At 45.2% G+C, this 11,029-nt stretch overlaps 1 pseudogene; it reads left to right on the plus strand.

Annotated features, from left to right (window-relative positions):
• The first annotated feature begins 9,954 nt into the window (after positions 1 to 9,954).
• Positions 9,955 to 10,689, plus strand: LOC116355554 (DAN domain family member 5-like; annotated as a pseudogene).
• Positions 10,690 to 11,029: the final 340 nt, after the last annotated feature.

Here is an 11,029-nt window from a genome sequence, read left to right on the forward strand (position 1 = left end):
TTTTTGGCTTGTTACTTGGTTTTACCCTTGATGTGCTTTGATTCATGCAAGAGAATCTACATAGAAAACATGTAGTATTCCAGGAGAATATACATAGAAAACATGTAGTATTCCAAGAGAATCTACATAGAAAACATGTAGTATTCCAAGAGAATCTACATAGAAAACATGTAGTATTCCAAGAGAATCTACATAGAAAACATGTAGTATTCCAAGAGAATCTACATAGAAAACATGTAGTATTCCAGGAGAATATACATAGAAAACATGTAGTATTCCAAGAGAATCTACATAGAAAACATGTAGTATTCCAAGAGAATCTACATAGAAAACATGTAGTATTCCAAGAGAATCTACATAGAAAACATGTAGTATTCCAGGAGAATATACATAGAAAACATGTAGTATTCCAAGAGAATATACATAGAAAACATGTAGTATTCCAAGAGAATCTACATAGAAAACATGTAGTATTCCAAGAGAATATTTTTTATTTATTTTTATTTCACCTTTATTTAACCAGGTAGGCTAGTTGAGAACAAGTTCTCATTTGCAACTGCGACCTGGCCAAGATAAAGCATAGCAGTGTGAGCAGACAACAAAGAGTTACACATGGAGTAAACAATTAACAAGTCAATAACACAGTAGAAAACAAAGGGGGAGTCTATATACAATGTGTGCAAAAGGCATGAGGAGGTAGGCAAATAATTACAATTTTGCAGATTAACACTGGAGTGATGAATGATCAGATGGTCATGTACAGGTAGAGATATTGGTGTGCAAAAGAGCAGAAAAGTAAATAAATAAAAACAGTATGGGGATGAGGTAGGTGAGAAAGGGTGGGCTATTTACCAATAGACTATGTACAGCTGCAGCGATCGGTTAGCTGCTCAGATAGCTGATGTTTGAAGTTGGTGAGGGAGATAAAAGTCTCCAACTTCAGCGATTTTTGCAATTCGTTCCAGTCACAGGCAGCAGAGTACTGGAACGAAAGGCGGCCAAATGAGGTGTTGGCTTTAGGGATGATATACATATACGATATACATAGAAAACATGTAGTATTCCAAGAGAATCTACATAGAAAACATGTAGTATTCCAAGAGAATCTACATAGAAAACATGTAGTATTCCAAGAGAATCTACATAGAAAACATGTAGTATTCCAGGAGAATCTACATAGAACACATGTAGTATTCCAAGAGAATCTACATAGAAAACATGTAGTATTCCAGGAGAATATACATAGAAAACATGTAGTATTCCAAGAGAATCTACATAGAAAACATGTAGTATTCCAAGAGAATCTACATAGAACACATGTAGTATTCCAAGCACTAAAGTATTCCAGTAGTATCGGCCTCCATGTTTTATTAAAATGTTTTAGTGCAGTTTCACCACACTCCAGTTACATCTGAAAGCAGTGAACTGCCCAAATGGCACCCTATTTCTTATTTAGTGCACTATAGTCAGACGTAGTGCACTCTATAGGGGATAGGGTGCCATTTGGGATGAAGAGCTGGTGTGTACACAAGCATTGAACATGGGCACTTTAGAGGAGCAAACAGAGGGAATTGTTTCAGCATGAGACACTGCATTATGTATCAGGCATCTTGTCTCTTTCTCCCCTGGCTCTTTCACTGTGGTGGGAATTCTTCTTGACATCCTTAAAGCCACAATCTGGAGTTTGTGTTTCAGCAAAACGGTGGCCCCGCCACACTACTTGGTTTGGCATAAAACTGAGGGATAATGTAACCACTCAAAAATTAAAATCTGTTGTACCAATGATTCTTTAAGGTTATACTGAGCTTATGAGGCATTTATATGTTCCATTCCTCAACAATCAATGGGTATATAATTAGTTGAAATGACTATTGAACAGTGTCCCAGATCTCAGACTGTAGCTTTTAAACCTGCAGATGCACTTGAGTGTTTTCAGTTAGGGGCCTAAAACAAGTATTATTCATTTATTTCCTGGAACCTGGACCTTTGTGCGTGAGTGCATGTGTGTGCGCGTATGTGTGTTTGTATGTGTGTGTGTGTGTGCCTGGTAAAATGAACTCATCCCACACATCCATACATCCCCAGTGGAATATAAAGGAGGCTCTTCTTTACATTGTGTAGCCTGGCCTTGGCATGCTGTCAATAACACCGCTTACTTACTTACTCACAGCAATTTGCATTCAGTGTTTTATAAAGCTATGGGGGATGCTTGCATTGATTGAGGCCCATGGATTTAGGCCTACATTTGCATTTGCAAAGGGTTGACGGCTATATTTCCACAAAAGAGTTTGACGAGAATAATATTTGCTCTGGACTTAACATATAGAATAAAATAAGGGGGTCTGGTTAGTAAGGAGGGGAAAGCCTGGGCTGTTGTTATTTCTCATCTCCGTTGAGTGGGGAGGTTACGAGGGTAAACTAACACATCCAATCAGAGTTGCCTCAGCTCTGAGGCCTACATCTCAATCATCCATCTGACGTGCTAATGATCAAGATATTTAATCAACAGACTGACTGGATATTCCAAGACTGAATGTTGCATGCTTAATTTACATAATGGTGAAAGGGAAGTAATCTCGGCATATAGTGGGGGGGGGGGTCATGCAGTATATGCTGGGAAGTACAGAGTGATCTTGAGATTGCGATCTCATGAGCAAAAAGCTTCATATCTCTTCACCCTATATCTTCCCCTTCTCCTCCTCACATTCCATGTGACTCATCTTCCTTCCTCTCTTCTCTGGAGAGAGAGAGAGAGAGAGGGAGGAGATAGAAGAGAGGTAAGGGGGAGGGTGATGGGAACACAGGAGGAACACTAGAGTATAGAGGGGGAGAGAGAGGGGGACAGAGAGAAGGGGAGAGTAAAAGAAAGGGTACAGGATGGAGGAGGGGGGTCGGGCGTGATTGGAACAAACAAGGAGCACTAGAGTGCGCCCACTTAGCGAGACAGATGTCAGCCCTCTTGCATTGTGGGAGCTTCGTCGAGCACTCCTGCATTTTTTAAGATGGCCTGGTTCCCATGGCGAGGGAGGGAGGGAATAGGGGCAGAGTGACGACGATGGGGGGGCTTATTCGTTTTTTGGTGTGGGCACGGCGACGCTGCCAAGTTCAACGCCTGGGGGATCCGATCATCATCATGGCGGATCGCTAAGTGGCCTAGTTAACGCCAAAAGACAAACAATGAGGCTCAGAGTTTACACTTTCTTCAGGGGTCCCAGAGTTTAGTGGGAAGAATTGTAGTGAAATGATCACAGTTCAAGTGCTCTGTGCAATTAGAATAGGTTAGAATAGGTTCATTGTCCCCATTTTAGAGTCAGCGATTAGAAGCCCATTCCATTTACATTCGTAGTCATTTATACTGAACAAAAATATAAACGCAAGATGTAAAGTGTTGGTCCCATGTTTCATGAGCTGAAATTAAAAGATTGCAGACATTTTCCGTACGCACAAAATGCTTATTTCTCAAAAATGTGGTGCCCAAATGTGTTTACATCCCTGTTAGTGAGCATATCTCCTTTGCCAAGATAATCCATCCACCTGACAGGTGTGGCAAATCAAAAAGCTAATGAAACAGCATGATCATTACTCAGGTTCACCTTGTGCTGGGGACAATAAAAGGCCACTCTGAAATGTGCAGTTTTGTCTTACAACACAATGCCACAGAAGTCTCAAGTTTTGAGCGAGTGTGCAGTTGGCATGCTGACTGCAGGTATGTCCACCAGAGCTGTTGCCAGAGAATTTAATGTTATTTTCTCTACCATAAGCTGCCTCCAAATTCGTTTTAGAAAATTTGGTACATCCAACCGGCCTTACAACCACAGACCGTGTAACCACACCAGCCTAGGACGTCAAAATCCGGCTTCTTCACCTGCGGGATCGTCTGATACCAGCCACCTGGCCAGCTGATGAAACTGAGGAGTATTTCTGTCTGTAATAATGCTCTTTTGTGGGGAAAAACTCAGTCTGACTGGCAGAGCCTGGCTCCCCAGTGAGTGGGCCTGGCTCCCCAGTGAGTGGGCCTGGCTCCCCAGTGAGTGGGCCTGGCTCCCCAGTGAGTGGGCCTGGCTCCCCAGTGAGTGGGCCTGGCTCCCCAGTGAGTGGGCCTGGCTCCCCAGTGGGTGGCCCTGGCTCCCCAGTGAGTGGGCCTGGCTCCCCAGTGAGTGGGCCTGGCTCCCCAGTGGGTGGGCCTGGCTCCCCAGTGAGTGGGCCTGGCTCCCCAGTGAGTGGGCCTGGCTCCCCAGTGAGTGGGCCTGGCTCCCCAGTGAGTGGGCCCAGTGAGTGAAATCCATAGATTAGGGCCTAATGAATTTAGTTAAATTGACTGATTTCCTTATATGAACTGTAACTCAGTAAAATCATTGAAATTGTTGCATGTTGCATTAATTATATACAGTACATTCGGAAACTATTCAGACCCCTTGACTTTTTCCACATTTTGTGACGTTACAGCCTTATTCTAAAAATGATTAAATATTTTTTTCCCTCATCAATTTACACACAATATTGAAATTTACACACATACACCGCATATTGAAAAAGTAAAAACAGGTTTTTAGAAATGTTTTCAAATGTATAAATGTTTTTTTAATGGAAATATCACATTTACATAAGTATTCAAACCTACTCAGCCTGATATCCCCATGTCTTTGAGCTGTGTGGTGGGTTCTGCTCCTTGAAGCACCTTTGGCATCGTTACAGCCTCTCTCTGTACTTTGTCCTTTCATCTTTCCCTTGATCCTGACTAGTCTCCCAGTCCCTGCCACTGAAAAACATCCCCACAGCATGATGCTACCACCACTATGCTTCACCGTAGGGATGGTGCCAGGTTTCCTCCAGATGTGACACTCAGCATTCAGGCCAAAAAGTTCAATCATGGTTTCCTCAGACCAGAGAATCTTGTTTCTCATGGTCTGAGAGTCCTTTAGGTGCCTTTGGGCAGACTCCAAGCGGCCTTTCATGTACCTTTTACTGAGGAGTGGCTTCCGTCTGACCACTCTACCATAAAGGCCTGATTGGTGGAGTGCTGCAGAGATGGTGGTCATGGAAGGTTCTCCCATCTCCATATAGGAACTCTGGTGCTCTGACAGATTGACCATCAGTTTCTTGGTCACCTCCGTGACCAAGGCCCTTCTTCCCCGATTGCTCAGTTTGGCCGGGTGGCCAGCTCTAGAATGAGCCTTGGTGGTTCCAAACTTCTTCCATTTATGAATGATGGAGGCCACTGTGTTCTTGGGGACCTTCAATGCTGCATACATTTTTTGGTACCCTTCCCCAGATCTGTGCCTTGACACAATCCTGTCTCGGAGCTCTACGGACAATTCCTTTGACCTCGTGGCTTGGTTTTTGCTCTGACATGCACTGTCAACTGTGGGACCTTATATAGACAGGTGTGTGCTTTTCCAAATCATGTCAAATCAATTGATGGTGGACTCCAATCAAGTTGTAGAAACACCTCAAGGATGATCAATGAAAATAGGATGCACCTGAGCTCAATTTCAAGTCTCATAGCAAAGTGTCTGAAATACTTAAGTAAATATTTCTGTTGTTATTTTTAATACATTTGCAAACATTTCTAAAAACCTCTTTTCGCTTTCTCATTATGGGGTATTGTGTGTATATTAATGAGGAAAAACATTTATTTAATCAATTTTAGAATAAGGCTGTAACGTAACAAAATGTGGAAATAGTCAATGGGTCTGAATACTTTCCGAATGCACAAAATTTGTTCAGTATACATTGATTGTAAATCTCACCGTGTACCTTACTGAATATTGGTGGTTAATTAGGTCACCTCTCAGTTATCCCATAAACATGAGTTAACCAGAACCACCAAGAAAACCAGGCCTGATATCTTTGACCTGACCAGCTTGGCCCTCAGAGCCTTTTGGAGCAACCAGTTTTATTGGTAGTTAGACGTACTCAGCCTGATATCCCCATGTCTCTGAGCTGTGTGGTTGGTTCTGCTCCTTCAGACCTCCGACAGTGGGGCTAATTGAAAGGCTCCGGATGGCATGGCAGAGGACCGGACCTTCCCCAAACGCCTGAGGCTTTCCTGGGCTTTAGATGTTGAAATGCCAGGCTAGAGGAGTCAGTTGCTAGGTCCTGGGCAATAGGCGATAGCCGGTAGAATAACTGGTCTTTACACCAATACAGTGGTAGATACATTCTATGGCACTAACGACAGGAGCAGCTGGGCAGTGAGACAGTGCCTGGGGGCTGTGCCAGCTTGCCGGGTGCTGGGGGGGGGGCAGAGATGGGTGTAGCCAGGGGGATGGGGATGGGCACAATAATGAGGAGGACTTGGAGATGTGTGCCAGTAATGGTGCCAGTCTGCCAGTCTATGAAACCAGTCTCTTTCACAATTAGTGGAGCAGAGAGACTGTTGCTGTGGATAGTATTATACTACATCCTCACTTATTGTCAGATGAGATCCTCGCACTCTGCTCACAGTATCAAGCTGAGACAGAAGAATCCCTCTGGTTGTTCGTGAATAGAAAGAGAAGGGTTCATTCATAGACGCTATCATGGGCCAGGTTCTAGTGGGTCTTACGGTGTCCGATAACATTCTTAAACCATGGATTCATCCCAAATGCCACCCTATTTCATGTGTAGTGCACTACTTTTGACCAAGGCCCATAGGGTGGGCTCTGGTCAAAAGTAGTGAAACAAATATAGTGTGGGATTTGGGCCACAACCGCCATGTTCCTGGACAGGTGACCACTCTTCTATATATCCAGTGGAACTGGAGTGTAGGATAGAATAGAATCAGTATTTTGGATGTCGTCAGTCGGCTGTTCAGGAGCTGCCATTGTCCCCCTGTCTCTCCCTCTCCTTCCTTCCCTGTGTGTGTGTGTGTGTGTGTGTGTGTGTGTGTGTGTGATGATAATGATGTTGTCATTGTGGTGGCAGGTGCAGGGCTGTGTGAGCTGCAGGTGACGTCTCTCGTCGTTCCCTTAATGATTCCAATTAACATAATCAAGACCTGGCAGGGCGAAGAGAATGGAGACCGCTGCACCTCCTCTCTCGTCTTGCCCTGTTCCTCCTCCTCCTCACCCTGCTGTGGGCTTTCTACACCGCACGTCGCCATGGCGCCCGCTCCATGCCATCATCCATCCATCGGGTTCCTGTCACACACGCACACACACATTAGATACACACACACACCACTCACCATTTCTCCCCATGGGCAGAAAAACAGGCACAGCTCTCTCCCCCCTCCCCTGCCAGTTGCCACGACCATCGCTACCCGCCACCGCTTTAAAAAAACATGACGTCTAAAAGCTCCTAAACGGTCTACTTCAGAAGCACTTAAGAGAATCTCCACTCAACTTATTGTCTAACGACGACAGGAAGGAGAGAGGGAGCATTGCCAGGTTCTAACGAGGCGGGATAAGATCGTTGTTTTGTTCTGGTTTTCTTTTCCCTGTTTTCTTTTTTGCCGAGGGAGCTGGGTAGTGGCTCTGGGTAGTGACATGTCACACATGGTTTTAGGACAGAGGCGGCGAGCGCTTGTTGGCACGGGAGCAAGGGTGGCAGGGATAAAAGGGTCCTATCGTTTTGGATGCGGGTGTAGTGTGGGTGAGTCGGGGATACTGTAAAAGCCTCCAGCTGGGTCAGTGAGTGACAGACTCAGGGGATCCAGGGGCGATCTCCTTCTGCTCAGAATGTGGAGAGAGAAAGTAGTAACTCAAGTGTTCATGGATTGTGTGTCAGACTCAGCAGGTGGGGAGAAGAGACCACAGAAAAAGTATCTTCCACTGATCCCCTGCATCCGTCTGTGTCGCTCAGATAAGAAACAGGGAGACTGTATTCATTCATTTAGAATATGCGTGACACATACCGACATGCATCATGAAGGACTAGTTCAGCCAAATGTCAAGGTCACCTTATTTTCCGTAACACTAGCAAGTATCCAATCAAGCATAGTAACGTGTAGAAGCACAACATTCCAGTCGGAACATACAGGACCATTCCAGATCCATTACAACATTCATTCTACTCTATTTCTCACGATGCATCAAAAGAATGGGTTTCACCATCCAGATTCATTCCTCCAAATCTCTCACAGAACAAAGTGAAGGACAGAGTGGGAACGACCGAACAAGGCCAAGACGGAGACATTGATCTGGCCGACTAAGGTGATCTAAATTATAGAAACATATGAAACCCTTTTGGTTTCCTGGTTTCATCTAACCAAGCCTGGTTCTAGCTGACAGCAGTGTGTGTGTGTGTGTGTGTGTGTGTGTGTGTGTGTGTGTGTGTGTGTGTGTGTGTGTGTGTGTGTGTGTGTGTGTGTGTGTGTGTGTGTGTGTGTGTGTGTGTGTGTGTGTGTGTGTGTGTGTGTGTGTGTGTGTGTGTGTGTGTGTGTGTGTGAGAGAGAGAGAGTTGGATTTGTCTATTTGTTAGTTGGCATGGGGGCACTTTCACTCGTCCAGACCTCCAGAAAATCCATCATGACGTCTGTGAGAAAACCTTTGATGAGTTTATGTCTGTGTTCCAAGTGTCTCCCTTTAAAGTGCACGTCAAAAGTAGGGAATAGGGTGCATTTTGGGACATCTGTCTACCCGCAGCTCCATTTTCCTGCATTTCTCAGCCAATCCATTCCAATGTCTTCCTCTATCCATGGTTCAGAGATGTCCCAAGACCAGAAGCCAACAGTGGGAAGGGTTGTGAGGACCCGCCAAACATGGTGGATACGGTAGGTGTAGTAATCTGACTCCAGACACTTTTAGTTCTTTTGAAGTGGGCTTTTATGTGATGGCACACACACACACACTTTTACGACATTGTAAAATGCGTCTGATTGAAATCGAATGGAGTGGTTGAGTGGAGTAGTTTGGTGATCTGGCCACCGGCAGGGTTTGAGCGGGAGAGAAAGAAAGAGAGAGGCAGAGAGAGTGAGGGAGGAAGGTAAAGTGAGAGAGAGAGGCAGAGAGAGGCTTAGAGTGAGAGAGGGAGGGAGGAATGGAAAGAGAGAGAGAGGCTTAGAGTGAGAGAGGGAGGGAGGGAGGAATGGAAAGAGAGAGGCAGAGTGAGAGAGAGGCTTAGAGGGAGGGAGGGAGGGAGGGAGGGAGGGAGGGGAGGGAGGGAGGGAGGGAGGGAGGGAGGGAGGGAGGGAGGGAGGGGAGGGGAGGGGAGGGAGGGAAAGAGAGAGAGCATAGAGAGAGAGGGAGTTATAATCCTGGTGGAGTGCTGATTTCGCCAGGCCAGACGAATCGCCTCCAGGATCCTGGTCACATCTCTATGAAGATAAATGGTATCATTAAACAGGCTCTGTCATCGATTAAAACATCCTGTTGGAATCCTGTTTTTTATGTGGAAATACAAAATTGCAATGGATAATGTTCAACATGATTCCACGTTTCAGGGTTTGTAACAGAGGGTCCAATAACATTCCAGAATTCAGATAGAGCTGCAGCGGTTTTAAAACCTTTACTTGTGTACTGCCAAAAAACGGTGTTTCACACCAAGCATTTGAGTTGAATACATGTTGTTATTACTGGGACTATGTCATAATGGCTGATTATGATTGTTACAATACCCACACTAGCAGCTACAATACCCACTACTAGCAGCTACAATACCCACTACTAGCAGCTACAATTCCCACTACTAGCAGCTACAATGCTATTAGTACCAACGGAAATACGAGATCCATTCATGATAAATACACACTGAAATGCCATGGAGATGGATGTGTGTCTACAAAAGCACACAGGCATTGTTGCGTTGGCCGTGAGGTTGGGTTTGTGAGGGCCTGAGTGTGTGTGTGGTGTGGATGGGAGAGTACACAGAAGGAGTAAAAGTGTGTGTATGTGTGAGTGAGTGATTAGATAAGGTCTGTCTGTCTTTGTGTGTATGCATTCATATGTGTGTATCTGTAGTGGTGTGTGCTTTCTTGCCTGCATGTGGTGTGTGTGTGGTGCCACAGAGAGAGTAAGTATAAGGGGNTGACAAAGCAGCTGCGGTGCCTCTGCATCCACTGTCACATCTGCACCACGACAGTCAGGGCAATGGCGGGGTGGGAATGAAGAAGAGGCAAGGATTTGAGATGTGGCAGAGGGCCATGGATAAGAGCGACCACAGTAAGACCATGTCCATGTCGCTGCCCCTTAGTCTCAAAGACTCTGCCAACAGACAGAGCTGGCGCCGCGGTGCCTTTTACTCAGGTGAGGCAGACCTTTCGAATTTGGTTAACAATGACAAGATGGTGTAGGGCAATAGAGGACAGTAGGCCTAATGTTTAATCAAATGATTAGACTAAATTAGAAAGTTAAAAGGGATATTTTTTCATAAGTAGGGCCTAATGCTTGAAACATCAAAATACGAAATGTTTATGCGAGTCTAATTTTTTTAATCGATCTTCCATGTACAGCGGATAACGTCCGATGGCTGCGACGGCGGTGACAGTCCACAACAAACTGTGCTTCGGTCAATGCAGTTCGCTGTTCATTCCCTCTGGTTGGGAGTCTGCCAGGCTGACGGGTGCAGGGGGACACCGCCGTGCGCCCTGTTCCCGCTGCGCTCCATCCAAGGCTCACACGGTGACGGTGCCTCTGCGCTGTGGGGTGGAGGTGCGGGAGAAGCGCGTGATGTGGTGGTGGAAGAATGCAAATGTGAGACTGGTCGTGAGGAGGGGAATATCGAGGCTGTGGCCTCCATGCACTTGTAACTGAAGATACTGTAGTTTAAGGGCGACATTTTCCAGGGCAAAAGCTCTGTGCGAATTAGAAAACGCACACTGCGAGATTATAATGAAGTTTATAGTATTTTTTGCACATTGCAACGCAACATTCTTGCACTACGAAAATATCGCCCTAAATACTTGTTTCTCCCCTCACAGCACCTGCTCTAGCCTATTTTGATGACTCTATTCATCATTTTTGGACAGAAAATATTTATATTGTGATGTCAGATGTGGACATTGATTATGTGTATTGTTATGTGGTTGAGTCTGAATTTCTAATTCACAGAAAACGATTTGGAGGGCAAGTGCCACCAATGATTGTTTGACAAGTGACTAACATTTTTA

The sequence above is a fragment of the Oncorhynchus kisutch genome, linkage group LG20 (genome assembly GCF_002021735.2).
Source record: "Oncorhynchus kisutch isolate 150728-3 linkage group LG20, Okis_V2, whole genome shotgun sequence".
Lineage (NCBI taxonomy): Eukaryota > Metazoa > Chordata > Actinopteri > Salmoniformes > Salmonidae > Oncorhynchus > Oncorhynchus kisutch.